General features: G+C 45.8%; 2 long non-coding RNA genes across 2 annotated transcripts in view; one reads left to right on the top strand and one right to left on the bottom strand.

Moving 5' to 3' along the window:
- The window catches only part of LOC128931695 (uncharacterized), a 141,573-nt gene that overhangs the window by 89,729 nt on the left and 36,186 nt on the right, over positions 1-15,658 (top strand). The gene's annotated exons all lie outside the window — the stretch shown is intronic.
- LOC118152745 (uncharacterized) overlaps positions 1-15,658 on the bottom strand; it is a 51,960-nt gene that overhangs the window by 6,388 nt on the left and 29,914 nt on the right. The window lies entirely within an intron of this gene.

Genomic DNA, 15,658 nt, shown 5'->3' with positions numbered 1-15,658 from the left:
TCATTATTGGACTTTTAGGTTGTTTTCAAATTTTTACTATTATAAGAACTCTGCAGTGAATATCTTCCTGAACATAGCTTTTATTTGCTTGATTGTCTTGGATTCTTTCCTTATGAGTTCCCCAGGAGGATTTACATAGAAAAAGACTATAGTAATTTAGAACCTTAGAAGTCTTTAAAAAGGAAAATTCTTGATGGGTGTGGATATACTTGTGGTTGATAAGTGTATTTCTTGTTTCATGGGAAGGAAACAGTGGTTATTTTAAACACACATACACACAAATAATGCTCTGAAACTACAAACTGGAGAGTGAGAACCACTGGGGAAGGTGTGGGAGACTATCTTGTTAGAAAAACATCTGGCTTCTTTGAACCCTATGGAACAAAGAAGTCGCAACAAAAATAACTAAATTATTTCATATAACAAATTAGCACATTAGTCCTCTCCAGAGGGCGAGGAAGTCAAGGAGCGTTGGAATGGAAAGAGAGGTGGGTAGGAAGGGGATTCTCCACGTTCAAAGAAAGAGGAGGCTTGTCACCCTGCCAAAGAGAGGGAAACCAGGAGAAGTGGCTGGAGGGTTACAGGTAGGCAGGCACGTTTGCATGGAGATGTCTTCATTTGTTTGCAAGTTGCTGCCTAGTGTATACTATGATGTGACCACTTTGGTCCCAAGATTTTGGGGAAAGGTAACTACTCACAAGAGCTTGTGTTAGTGCAACCTGGGAAGTAAAGCCTAGGGACTGGTCCTTGGAAACAGAGGATGGAGAACAGAGCAGCTTCAGGGAGCAAGAGGCAGAGCTTACTGGACACAGAAGTTATGGTGAGAGGCAGCAGGAGGTTCCTGAGAATTCTTACAGATCCTGGGGAACTGCTAAACCTACCCCATTACAGTGTGTGGTAGGGGAGCTCAGATTTAGATGGATAGTGAATGAAATAACTCAAAGGGTCAGTGCACCTGGATTCCCAGAGAGAAGACTCCAGAGTTAAAATGACATAATTAGCTAAGGCCTAGATGTCCCGAACCTGCAAACTAGACTCTTGGATCGAAAGTAAAATGTTAACCAGCTATCCCGTAAACCCTAGAACTGATATTTCAAAAGCAAAGTCAGTATGTTGTTTTTCTGATATAGGCCTGAACTTGAATTCTGTGTGGCCAATGCAGTTACTTTTGTTTTTTGTTTCTGAGACTGAGTCTTGATCTGCTGCCCAGGCTGGAGTGCAATGGCGCAATCTCGGCTTACTGTGACCTCCGCCTCCCGGGTCCAAGTATTTCTCCTGCCTCAGCCTCCTGAGTAGCTGGGACTACAGGTGCGTGCCACCATGCCAGGCCAATTTTTGTGATTTAAGTAGAGATGGGCTTTCACCATGTTGGCCAAGATGATCTCAATCTCTTGACCTCATGATTTGCCTGCGTCAGCCTCCCAAAGTGCTGGGATTACAGGCACAAGCCGCCATACTCAGCCTGTATTTACTTTTTAAAAATCTCTATTTTTATTTTTATAAAAGGCAGGCAGACCTTGATTTCCTGAATCATCTGCTATAAGTAGGGGACGGAGTTAGTTGTCATGCCCATGGAAAGCCTGCTCCTCCTCTCAAGCAAGCTTGGTGAGTAGATGTCACGTAAATGAGAAGTGTCCTCTACTCTCAAAGTTGACAGCCCAAGCTGAGGATTTGATATGCAAAACGACTGTTGTGAGTCCCAATGATTTGTCTTTGCAAGCCAACAGAATGCTCTGTCCCAAAGGGAGCATCAGGAACAGTCCCCTGCCGTTAGTCAAGATCGTAAACGGCAACTGAGAGCAACCCCCAAAGTAGTTGGCATGCATTCCACAGATGAGAAGGACTGGGCTCGGGAGGTGTGGTTTACGGTTCTGCTACTGGGCTTCTCAAGGACGTGTACTGTTTTACAGTGGTCAGAAGGGCTTTGCAATGTGCTAAGCAAGATGCCGTGAAATGTGTGTATCAATCATTGCTAATATACGGCAGATACAGGAGGACGCCCACATGGTGGTCCCAATGGCAGAGACTGGGGAAAGGGAAAGAATATTTATGTAGCTTAGAATATAAACTGTGAAGGGTTTGTATTGTAAACAAAGGAAAAGAAAATATTTATGTGGCTTAGACCCACCATGGCACATGAGAGGGTAAGAGTCACTTGAACAAAATGGATGCTCTGCCAGAAAAAAGAATTGGGAGAACTGGGATGCCAGACTGCTCGGATGAGGCATCTATAAAATAATTATACTCGTGGCCAGGCGTGCTGGCTCATATCTGTAATCACAGCACTTCAGGAGGCTGAAGCAGGCAGACCACAAGGTCAAGAGGTCAAGACCATCACGGCCAACATGGTGAAAACCCCTATCTACTAAAAATATAAAAATTAGCTGGGCGCGGTGATGCATGCCTGTAATCCCACCTACCCAGGAAGCTGAGGCAGGGAAATCGCTTGAACCCGGGAGGCAGAGGTTGCAGTGAGCTGAGATAGCACCACTGTGCTACAGCCTGGCGACAGAGTGAGATTCTGTCTCAAATAAAAAAAATAAGTTACACTCACAAAGTACCTAGCATGTGGCAGACACTGTACTAGGTACTTAAATGTTATTTTAAAGTATACAATTACATATAAGTACATATTGTAATTTTAAAGATTCAACTCATTCAAGTTCCCGCGCTAAGTAAATTACAATTTTAACTCAATTCTCTCTGAATCCAAAGCTCATGCTTTTTCTGTTACATTAATTTTCAACCTTTCTGGGTCATTGGCCCCTTTGAGAGTTTGATAGAAGCCATGGGAAGAAAATGCATGTTACCATAAAAATGCAGATGTGCACATAGATGTAAAACTTGCATAGGATTTCAGGGTGTCCACAGACCTCCCGGGGCCTCAGTTTATTAATCTTATATTGCACATACCACGATGCCAAGGAAGGCTGACCACATTATCCAAGCGCTCTCACAAGTCTTGTGGCCAGATCCGTGTGGAGATGTGTTTCCTTTAATGCAGCCATTAAGTTCCCAAGTCTAGCAAACTTACCTCTTGAAAGGAAGTCTTATTCGCTTGATTAAAAAGAACCCTGTTTTCATTCCTTGCATTCAATAGAAGAGTTTTTAGGCAGGCTTGTGCTGTCCACAGAGTAACTCTGCCATGATTTTCCTCAAAGGGAAGGTCGTATGTTTGGATTGGGGTTCACTAGAGTCTTAATCTTGTCCAGACAGACACACCTCCCAATTTAGGATCTTCCTTTCTGCCTCCCATCAGCTCTCCCTTGATTCCTTTATTTTACAAGCTCCTCTGCAACCACCCTCTCTGCCTCTCTTTGTGTCTAAAAGACAAAATGTGTCTAAAATCTAGTGGGGCTCTTTTATAAAGCATTTGATTTAAAATGCAATTTTCTTATATGAAACCAAAACACATTAAAAATTGTGTTATGCGGGGCTCGGGGGCTCATGCCTGTAATCCCAGCACTTTGGGAGGCTGAGGTGGGCGGACTGCCTAAGGTCAGGAGTTCGAGACCAGCCTGGCCAACATGGTCAAACTTCTGTAATCCCAGCTACTGGGGAGGCTGAAGCAGGGGAAATAGCTTGAACCCAGGAGGCAGAGGTCACTGTGAGCCAAGATCATGCCACTGCACTCCAGCCTGGGGAACAGAGGGAGACTCCGTCTCAAAAAAAAAAAAATTGTGTTACAATTAAAATGCAGCACAGAACTTAGAAATAATATATAGTTTTCTTCTAGATGCCAATGACACCAAAAGGCATTTTTAAAATTTCTATTTGAAAGCTTACAATATAAGAATTCAGGTAAAAGATTTATAATTGTCGGTACGCATACCATTGTTAAACAAAAAAAATCGGGCCATTATAGAATGCTCAAGAAATTACAAACATACACAAATTAGAAAACAAAAATAATCTTAATCCCACCAGGCTGAATAATACTTGTAACTTTTGTGAATAGGATACTCACTGATCTTTTTGCTGTGTGTGCCCATGTGCATGCACACACAACTGAAATGATTTTAACACGGTGGGCACTTGCATACATTCTCAAAACAAACCCTGTTTTCATATTTATTGACTTTTTCTTTAAGATACAGATAAAACGGGCCGGGCGCGGTGGCTCAAGCCTGTAATCCCAGCACTTTGGGAGGCCGAGGCGGGTGGATCACGAGGTCATGAGATCGAGACCATCCTGGTCAACATGGTGAAACCCCGTCTCTACTAAAGATACAAAAAAAATTAGCTGGGCACGGTGGCGCGTGCCTATAATCCCAGCTACTCAGGAGGCTGAGGCAGGAGAATTGCCTGAACCCAGGAGGCGGAGGTTGCGGTGAGCCGAGATCGCACCATTGCACTCCAGCCTGGGTAACAAGAGCGAAACTCTATCTCTAAAAAAAAAGAAAAGAAAAAAAAAGATACAGATAAAACTATAATAATACTAAAAATACTAATACTGCTACTAATAATAACTATAGTATTAGATTAGATACTCTAAGATGCCCATAAAAATAATGGTATTAGAACGGATAGTAAGGCTTTTACTTTAACTTAAACAATGTAAAAGTGATAACTCCTCCATACTGTTTTGACAATGTTTTTCTTTATTTAAATCATAAGACCACAGACCCTGGGGGCTTGAAAGAAAAAAATAACTTTTATGAGCGTCGGGTCACAATGAAAACAAACAACGAATTCAAGAATAATCTGTCGGGTTTCACATTGTCATGCTTACAACTTCACAGCAAACCCTTGGGATCAAATGGTGACATTTCGAGGCTGAGGATCCAGAGCTCCAAAGCCTCCTCCTGTTTTATTTCACTAATGTTTGAAGGATGTTGGTGGTCTCGTAAGAGAACCTGAAGACAGGGAGGAAACAGTGAACATGAGGGAATAATCCAGGGAAGGTAAACATGATTTCCTTTCTTCCACCAGAAAGTCAGCCAAAATTAGGTTTCCTCTGTGCAAGACATTTCCTGCGGTGCAAAACAAAAATATTAAAACTCTTCATTAAAAAATTGTATCTTCTATATACGTATAGTTCTATATGCTTTTTTTGTTTTTTGAGACAGAGTCTTGCTCTGTCACCTGGGCTGGAGTGCAATGGCTCAATCTTGGCTCACTGCAACCTCTGCCTCCCAGGTTCAAGCAATTCTCCTGCCTCTGCTGGGATTATAGGCACCCTCCACCATACCCGGCTAATTTTTGTATTTTTAGTAGAGACAGGGTTTCACCATCTTGGCCAGGATGGTCTCAAACTCTTGACCTCGTGATCCACTCACCTTGACCTCCCAAAGTGCTGGGATTATAGGCGTGAGCCCCCATGCCCAGCCTAGTTCTATATATTTTACAATACATGTTAATTAATATAGTAGGGCATATATATATATATATATATATATTTTTTTTTTTTTTTTTTTTTGAGACAGAGTCTCGCACTTATGACCCAGGCTGGAGGCAGTGGTGCAGTCTTGCCTCACTGCAACCTTCACCTCCGGGTTCAAGCAATTCTCTTGCCTCAGCCTCCCAAATAGCTGGGATTGCAGACACGAGCCATGATACCTGGCTAATTTTTCTATTTTTAATAGAGATGGGGTTTGACCATGTTGTCCAGGCTGATCTCAAACTCCTGACCTCAGGTGATCCTCCTGCCTTGGCCTCCCAAAGTGCTGATACTCATTTTATTTTATTTTTTCTCGAGACAGAGTCTCGCTCTGTCACCCATGCTGGAGTGCAGTGGTGCTATCTTGGCTCACTGCAACCTCCGCCTCCTGGGTTCAAGTGCTTCTCCTGCCTCAGCCTCCCGAGTAGCTGGGACTACTAAGGTGCATGCCACCACGCCCAGCTAATTTTTGTATTTTTAGTAGAGACAGGGTTTGACCATGTTGGCCAGGATGGTCTGGATCTCTTGACCTCCTGATCCACCCGCCTTGGCCTCCCAAAGTGTTGGGATTACAGGTGTGAGCCACCGCGCCCAGCCAGATACACAGTTTATAAACTAATATGTATATGTGAATGGGGAGTTAACTGAACTCATATTCATGTATATTTGGGGATGTGTGTGCTCAAAACACGTTTCAGGAGAGGAGTGCATCATTAAAACAGACCTCAGCTTATCCTCCCTCAAAGTCACTCCTTCACTGGAGTCTTGCAAGGGATTAGCGGCGGAGAATCGCATCCTCACTGGAAAATGCACTATCTAAAATTGCTTTTTACATGTGTCTTTTTGACAGCTGAACTAATTATTGAATGGAGTCTGGTGGAGGAAGAGGGCCTGTGGCCCCACCCCTTTCTCCAGGCTAAGTGAGAAAAGATTCCTTCACTCATTCAGCATTTATCAAGGCCATTCCACATGAGGACCGTTGAGTACTGTGAGGGAAACAGACGATTAAGACATGGTTCCCATGGTAATCAATAATTGAAGGAAAAGTGAAACTCTCTACTGGAAATGGCGGCTGGGTGCTGGGGACGTGCTGAGGAGGGAGCGGTTAGTCCACACTGGAACTGCCAGGGAGGTTTCCAAATGGGAGATTTACATGGGCAATCCTGAGAGCTGGCAGTCCTGGATAAAAAACCAGATAGAGCTGTGGAGGGGTGGGAAGTATTTAGTCTGCTGGAAAAAGCGAATTGTTCAAAGGGCTGGGATCCCAGGCTATTTGGAGTGATAGAAAAAGCCATAGATGGGACCAGAAAGGAGATTATGGAGGGTCTTGAACATCGTGCTAAAGAGTCCAAATAATAGCTCCGTATGATGGTTAGCATCGTCCTGTAATCCCAGCACTTTGAGAGGCTGAGGCGGGTGGATCAAAAGGTCAGGAGTTTGAGACCAGCCTGGTAAACATAGTGAAACCTGTCTCTACTAAAAATTCAAAAAAATTAGCTGGGCGTGGTTGTGGGCACCTGTAGTCCCAGCTGCTCAGGAGGCTGAGGCAGGAGAATCACTTGAACCCGGGAGGTGGAGGTTGCAGTGAGCTGAGATCACACCACTGCACTCCAGCCCAGGCAACAGGGCAAGACTCCATCTCAAAAAAAAAAAAAAAAAAAAAAATTGAGACAAGGTTGCACTCTGTTGCTTAGGTGGGAGTGCAGTGGTACAATCATGGCTCCTGTGGCCTCAAACTCCTGGGCTCGAGGCACCCTCCCGACTCCTGAGTAGCTGGGACTAGAGGTGAATGCCACAATGCCTGCCTAGCTTCCCCATTTTTATACATGAATAAACTGAGGCTCAGAGAAGCTCAAAGTCTCAATGCAGGTATACCACAGAGCTGGCCTTGAATCCACCTTTCTTTCCACTTGAAGTTTATAACAGCAGTTAAAAACAAACATGCAATATAAAAGGCTTTTGTGCATTCTTGGTTAATTGCCATGTGCATTTAGAAGAGGTAAGCTGAGCCTGGGAGCCGTGGCTCACGCCTGCAATCCCAGCACTTTGGGAGGCAGTGGTGGGCAGATCACAAGTTCAGGAGACTGAGGCCATCCTGGCCAACGTGGTGAAACCCCATCTCTACTAAAAATTCAAAAACTTAAGTGGGCGTGGTGGCGCATGCCTGTAATCCCAGCTACTCCGGAGGCTGAGGCGGGAGGTTGCAGTGAGCCGAGATCTTGCCATTGCACTCCAGCCTGGTGACAGAACAAGACTCCGTATAAATAAAAAAGAAGTAAACTGAACCAACTAATAAGACTTTAAGACTTAATAGCTGTATCAGTCCTTTTAAATTAATATGTTTGAAAACGTGCTATAGTGTCAGAATTGCAGCTGTTGAAGACTTAATGACAGACACTGAAACTGTGTGGCCTTCACGTCCCTGGTGCCTGAAGCATAGCAGGTGCTCCATAAATGCAAAGGAAATAAAACCGATTCCATTTTTATTTTAAAGTCTATTAAATTTGAACTCAATCAAGAAAGTTGATTAGAAGTTGACTGGAAGATGCATACACACAAATACATTTGAAACGAATTTACGTCTCTTAATTATGGATTTGAGGTGTTATTTATGAAAACCAAAGTCTTTGAATTTCCACTTGATAGCTACCTAATTTTTGTAGTATTGAAAGAGTCCATTGGTGGAAAGTACCCTGGATTAGCAGCTAGATTAGGTTTTAGATTTGAATGTTTTTTTTTGACAGCGTCTCGCTGTTTTCCGGGTTGGAAAGCAGTTGTGCGGTCTCCACTGGCTGCAACCTCTACCTCCTGAGTTCACACGATTCTCCTCCCTCAGTTTCACAAGTTGCTGGGATTACAAGAGTGTGTCCCCACACACGGCTAATTTTTGTATTTTTAGTAGAGACGAGGTTTCACTATGTTGGCCAGGCTGGTCTCAAACTCCTGACCTCAAGTGATCTGCCTAACTTGGCCTCCCAAAGTGAGCCACCACACCCAGACACATTCAGGTTTGAATCTTGGCTCTACACTTTTTTAAACCTTGGATAAATCTGTATTTAACCTTGGATAACTTCTCTGAGTTTCCATTTCCTTATCTGTCACGTGGGAATAGTAATACTCCTTTGCAGGATCGTTAGAAGTATTAGAGATAAACTCCACAGAAAGTCTGTACATATAAAGATATGTAAAGATACATGGGTGAGCTACATACAAAGTCACATAGTACGTACACAATAAACTGTGGCCACCATCGTTACTTTCTCTTTTGATTTTTTAAAACTCTGTTACACTCCTGGCAGTCACTTTGTTGGCTGGACTTTCCAGCTCATGAAACCTGTGCCTATGTTTTATAGTCATATAATTTTCTCAAGGTTTGAACATTAAAATTAAATACAGAATAATGCTGCAGATATGGATAACTTCAGCTCAGCCGTTTCCTATCTGTGAAAATATCACTATTTAATAACTGATGTCAGAATAGGTTTCAAGCAACCTACAGAAGTGTAATAAAGCTGGGTTTAAACAAGTGTCTGTTTATATTTAATCCCCTCCACTTTCTCAGAGAATGAACAGTTTTATTAGAAAATAATCAGCGTGTGGATCTCTTTTCTACACACTCTTTCCACCTTAACCACCTCGACCCTCTTACTCTGAATGATTCTCATTGACTTGCATTCTTCACAGATAACAATGAATATTAAACACAGTGGGTACCGCATTCTTCATTCTGTGGGGAAATTGATTTGATGGAACAATAGATTTCAAGTTCCAATCTGGGGCGGAGTACAGAATTTACAGAAAAAATAGATAACTCGGCAAAGTAAACAATATCTTTTGAGGACTTATCATTCCCTCTCCAGAAAAGGCTGGCAGAGTCATTCTTTTGCTACGTATCTGATTTTGTTAGAGACGTAAATCTCAGCTATAAAATCAGTTGAGGACTCTGCTGTGCAACTTGATAAACCGCATGTTTGAGAGCTTCACGAAGTTCCCTAGGCTCAGAGCATCCTACTCATCCCCCTTCGCGCAGGAATTTTTCATTAGAGGCTTGAGACACATGAGTTAATAGGGTTCACGATCCCCATTCTGTTTTTCCTCTAAGCAGGTCTCCTAAGAGCATTCATTTATGCGTTCTCTTTCAATAGAGACTAACACAAAAAAAGATCAAATTATTACCCACGTAATTTTTGTCACTTATTATTAGAGAAGTCTCAGTTGTCAAGTCCCTTCTCACCTGAGAAGTTCATGTGAGATGAGTTCCAACTTCTTGGCAGTGATCCCTGCTGAAACGCAGCATTCTGGAAATTCTGCATGCAAATCTCAACCCGTAGGTGAAAGTTACTTTTTAACCTTCGACTCTCCCTTCAATAAAGACAAGGTTCATCCTTTTTGGTAACTGACATTAGTTAAATTCTACGTCTAATTTTGTTTGTTTGTTTGTTTTTTATCAGCCATATAATATCCCCAAATGATCTGCTCTTCTAATAAAAATGAATTTTTTTTCTTGGCTGTTTTTTTTTTTTCTTTCTTTCTTTTTTTTTTTTTTCCTATAGTGGATCTTGCTATGTTGCTCAGGCTGGTCTTGAACGCCTGGCCTCAAGTGATTCTCTTGCCTTCCAAAGTGCTGGGATTACAGGCATAAGCCACCACACCCAGCCTTAAAAAAGAAATTTTATTTATTTATTTATTGAGATGGAGACTTTCTCTGTTGCCCAGGCTGAAGTGCACTGGCACAATCTTGACTTACTGCAATCTCCGCCTCCCGGGTTCAAGCGATTCTTCTGCCTCAGCCTCCCTAGTAGCTGGGACTACTGGCGCGTGCTACCACACCTGGCTAATTTTGGTATTTTTAGTAGAGATGGGGTTTCACCATATTGGCCAGGCTGGTCTCGAATGCCCCCAATTTTTTTTTTTTTAGACAGAGTCTGGCTCTGTCGCCCAGGCTGGAGTGCAGTGGTGCAATCTCGGCTCACTGCAACTTCCACCTCCGGTTCAAGCGATTCTTCTACCTCAGCCGCCCGAGTAGCTGGGACTACAGGCACATGTCCCTGTGCCTAGCTAATTTTTGTATTTTAGTAGAGACGTGGTTTACCACATTGGCCAGGCTGGTCTTGAGCTCCTGACCTTGTGATCCGTCTGCCTCAGCCTCCCAGAGTGCTGGGATTACAGGCATGAGCCACCGTGCCCAGCCAAGAAATTTTTTAAACGGAAATATTCCCTACTGTCATGGGCTTTTACTTGAGGGCCAGAGTCCAAAGGTCTTTAGAGGGGCTCTGCAGTTTGTCCCTATGAAAGAGAGCAGGGTGGGAGGACTCAGGGTGTTCCCACGGACCCCTCTTTCCTGCCCAGTGGAGCTGACAATCCTAAGTCAAACTGTAGGTCCCACAAAATTCTACGTACAACCCTGATTAGAGGCCTAGAGAATAGATCCACTGATTTACAAGAGGCTTTCCCTGACCTCATAGGGGGATTGAGTATGGGTGCAGAGACGACATTTAAAGGAAAAATGCAGCTTGAGTCTCGGCCAGGACTGCACTTATTCAGGGGCCCTCTTGTTCCTTCTCATCAAAGTCTCCTCTGATGCCCGCTGTGGGCCTCTAGCCATTTGTTCCAATACTTAGCAAGAGTGATCATCTGTATCCTCTTAGTGGTGCCCTCTGTGCTTTTCGTGTCTGGTTTGAAGGGCGATCTTTAGGCAGCATCCCAGAGCAGCTCGCTGACTTCGTTTCCCTGGCCTCTCCTCACGTTTTGGTTGACTTGGTCAACACGATTCCTCTCAGCATTCAGGACTCCCTGTAGAGCTGGTCTGCAAACACCCAGCTGTAGCCCCCTTGGAAACCTGTTCCGTCTTCGGGAACTTTCATTGCAGGTGGCTTCCTACTGAGGGAGAAGGTAGGAGAAGTATCCAGATGCTGTAAAAATTCAAGTTCCCCAGCTGGGCGCGGTGGCTCACGCCTGCAATCCCAGCACTTTGGGAGGCCGAGACGGGTGGATCACGAGGTCAAGAGATCGAGACCATCCTGGCCAACATAGTGAAACCCCGTCTCGATACAAAAATTAGCCGGGCGTGGTGGTGCGTGCCTGTAGTGCCAGCTACTCAGGAGGCTGAAGCAGGAGAATCGCTTGAACCAGGGAGGCGGAGGTTGCAGTGAGCTGAGATTGCGCCATTGCACTCCAACCTGGTGACAGAGCGAGACTCTGCCTCAAAAAAAATAATAATAATTCAAGTTCCCAAATCCAAAGGATCTTGCCACATCGTGACTTCTTCCCAAAAGTTCTCCCTTCCAAGAAGGAAGGCTCCTCAGATGAGATCATTTTATTTCTCTGCTTGACACCTTCTCATCCTTTCCATCTTAGTAAAAAACCGATGATTAAATTGCTGCTGTCTCTGCATAATGGGTTCTTTCGTCACCTCTCAGGCCCCATGCCTCCTCCCTCTTTCTGATCCCATTCCAGCCTCAGTGGCCTTGTCACAGTCCCTCCAGCGTGGCAAGCATGGCCCTGCCTCCGGTCTTGGCACGTGCTCTGCCCTCTGCCTGAAATGCTGTTCTGCACATCTCTGCAGAGCTCTTTCTGTGGCCTCTTCTAGTCTTCAGTCAAATGCCACCCCCGCAAGTGACACCTTCCCTGACCGCCCCATCTGAAATGATACATATAAATAACTCCCATCCTCCCCTCTCTTCCCATCCTCCTTCTGTGCTGTAGATTTATTCTTAGCACTCATAACTGTATAATGTACTATCGTTTAAGCAAAATAAATAGGCCATTCCACCGAGGCTATCGCCGTACTTTGTGTGCCTATGTAACAAATCCCCCTCAAAGTCCCGGCCTAACTTAGTGTGTAAACAAACTGAAACGAGTGAATAGTATATATATATATATTCTGTAACAAATAGTCAAGTTTCAGCCAATCACAAGCAGCCAATTCATCACGTGGTTCCTAAATAAGGCAAACACCCCCCTGTAGCCAACCAGGTGATTTCTCTACTTCGCCTCTGAGTTCAGCTCTTGCTGCTGGGCAGAGCTGTCTGAATTTCAGGCTCTGAGGGCGGCCCAATTTAGGAATACTTTGCTCAAATAAACTCTTACATTTATTTGAGAAACAAACTCTGTCTAAAAGTTTTTCTTTAACCCTATGTAGTTTGAAAGAGTATCTCATTATCTGTTGGGTTTTTTGAGACAGAGTCTCACTCTGTCACCCAGACTGGAATGCAGTGGCACCATCTCAGCTCACTAAAACCTCTGCCTCCCAGGTTCAAGCAGTTCTCCTGCCTCAGCCTCCAGAGTAGCTGGGATTACAGGCACCCGCCACCACACCTGGCTAATATTTGTATTTTTAGTAGAGTCGAGGTTTCACCGTGTTGGCCAGGCTGGTCTCGAACTCCTGCCCTCAGGTGATCCACCTGCCTCCCAACTGCTGGGATTACAGGCATGAGCACCTCACCCAGCCTATCTATTGCCTTTTAAAAATGCAAGCACCATAAGGGGAGGGACTGACGTGCTATTTGCTCATTCCTGTATCTGCGGCACTTAGAATTGTGTGTGGCCGGCACATATTAGGTTCTCAATGAGCATGGGTTGAACGACCTATTCGTGAACAAAGAATAAAGTGAGGACAATTTATGGCCATTCTTTCCCCCCTGCACCCACCCCCACCCCCGAGATGGAATCTTGCTCTGTTGCCCAGGCTGGAATGCAGTAGCACAATCTCAGCTCATTGCCACCTCTACCTCCCAGGTTCAAGCAATTCTCCTGCCTCAGCCTCCTAAGTAGCTGGAACTACAGATGCCACCACCATGCCCAGCTAATTTTTATATTTTTAGTAGAGACAGGTTTTCACAATGTTGCCCGGTCTGGTCTCAAACTTTTGACCTTGAGTGATCTGCCCGCCTTGGCCTCCCAAAGTGCTGGGATTATAGTCATGAGCCACTGTGCCCGGCCTATGGCCATTCTTGACTGTCCTCAGCCACTCTGGCTGGCCACACCCAGCTCATGCTTTTCCAAGGCCACAGGGTTCTCACAGCACCCTGCAGAAATCAGAGGTGCTGCCCAGACTCTGCTTGCGCTCCTGAGAAGCTAAAGTCTTCTGGATTCTCTTATTACTGGCCGCTGCCCTAGCTGGAGATGCAGTCTGTGTTCCGTGGTTCTTTGTATGCATCAACTGAGTATTTCAAACCACACCTTCCTTTGGGTACAGATAAAGTCATATTTCATGAAATATAAATCATAACGACTCTCAGCCCCTGGCATTATTCTACCCGGCATAATTGCAGGACCTCTAAGCATCCTCCCCAGTGGATTTCTGTTCATGTTCTTCCATGCCAAACTTGCTAAAGCAGTTGTCGGTGCCCCTCGAGAAACTTCCCCACCATGCCTAGCCCCTGAACCACTGGGAGTCCCTGCCCAGCACCAGAGCGTCTCCATGGGCTCTAGAGGTGCGAGGGGAGGAAAGCAGCCAGCTGTTTCTGCTAATGATACGGGAGGGCGGGGGCAGGGAAATGCTAGCTAGAGAGGCGGGGTCCCTGGCTAGGGCTTCACCCTTCTGCCTGTGCCCACGGACCTAGGTGAGAACAGGCATTTCTGTTTTCCCGCCTAAATGTTGCATTTTCCGACACCACCCTGGCCGGCCACACCCTCCATCCTGTGCCTATAAAAACCCCGAAACCGAAGGGGGCACAAACACAAGCAGCTGGACATTAAGAGGAAGATGCCGGCAGACGCCTGCAGGCCATCTAGGGCGGAGGGACACAAAGTTCAGCCCGCGGCGGTCAGAGGAGAACCCGGAAGCCGTCCGACGCCAGGGCAAAACCACGTTCCCGCTCCACACCCCTCCTGGCTCCCCAGTAGCTCTGCCTCTGCGGAGAGCTACTTCCACCACTCAACACAACCTTGCACTCCTTCTCCAAGCTCACGTGTGATCCCATTTTCCCGTGCACCAAGGCAGGAACCCCAGGATACGGAAGCCTCTGTCCTTGCTGTAAGCAGAGGGTGTATTGAGCTGACTTACACACGCCGCCTGCAGACCGCAAAACCAAAAGAGCGCCCTGCAACTCCTGCGCACTGGGGCTCAGGGGCTGCGGACGTTCGCCCCTAGACACCGCCATGGGGGCGGCGCCCACGCTCCCCACGCACGACCTGCCCGTCTGCCTGCTCTCCCTAGGGGTTTCGAGCAGCGGGGCGCTCAGGAAGGGAGCCATCGCCCCGTTACATGCCCTCAGAGGTAGACAAGGGAACTTTTCTCCTTTCACTTAGACCCACCAAGTCTTTTTTGCGGGGGCGGGGGACGGAGTCTCGCTCTAGTTGCCCAGGCTGGTGTGCAATGGTGCAATCTCGGTTCACCTCAAACTCTGCCTCCCGGTTTCAAGTGATTCTCCTGCCTCAGCCTCCCACATCGTGTGGATTACAGGCGCCCACCACCACGCCCAGCTAATTTTTTGTATTTTTAGTAGAGTCGGGGGTTTCACTGTGTTAGGCTAGTCTCGAACTTCTGATCTCAGGTGATATATTCGCCTTGGCTTCCCAAATTGCTGGGATTACCAGGCATGAGCCACCACGCCCAGCCGCTTTTTTTTTTTTTTTTTTTTTGAGATCGAGTCTCACTCTGTCGCCAGACTGGAGTGCAGTGGCAGGATCTCAGCTCACTGCAACCTCTGCCTCCTGGGTTCAAGTGATTCTCCTGCCTCAGCCTCCTGAGTAGCTGAGACTACAGGTGGGCGCCATTGCACCCAACTAATTTTTGTATTTTAGTAGAGATGGTGTTTCACCATATTGGCCAGGCTAGGCTCGCCTCCTGACCCCATGATCCACCTGCCTCGGCCTCTCAAAGTGCTGGGATTACAGGCGTGAGCCACCACGCCTGGCCTTGGACTCACAAGTCTAGCGGACCACAACAGCTTTTGGGTCTGGGCTTGCACCTTCCAGTTCCACAGTGCACAGGCAAACCCTCAGCTGCTGGGAGAGTAGAGAACTTACATTCTCTTCCTGCTCCGCCTCCAACCCTTCTCTTTCCACCCTTTGACTCCTGCACCCAACACAGATGCTTCTGGAGTTGTCACCCCTGTGCCAGAAGTTCCTAGTCTCTGGCACCTTATAGGACGCCTTGCAATTCATTCTTATTCTATTTAGGGGATCCCTTAGTATGCTAGTCCATTCTGAGTTTCTGGCTCGTAAGTTCACGCTTCATTTATCAGGAGGCAATTCTTATTCGCCTCTTATTTATTCCACAGGAGAGTAAGAATTGCCTTCTGGGAATACAACACCGATTCTCTCCGAGTTTTC

The sequence above is a fragment of the Callithrix jacchus genome, chromosome 4 (assembly GCF_049354715.1).
Source record: "Callithrix jacchus isolate 240 chromosome 4, calJac240_pri, whole genome shotgun sequence".
NCBI lineage: Eukaryota > Metazoa > Chordata > Mammalia > Primates > Cebidae > Callithrix > Callithrix jacchus.
The sequence above is the reverse complement of the archived record's forward strand: the minus strand, read 5'-3'. Positions and strand labels throughout refer to the sequence as shown.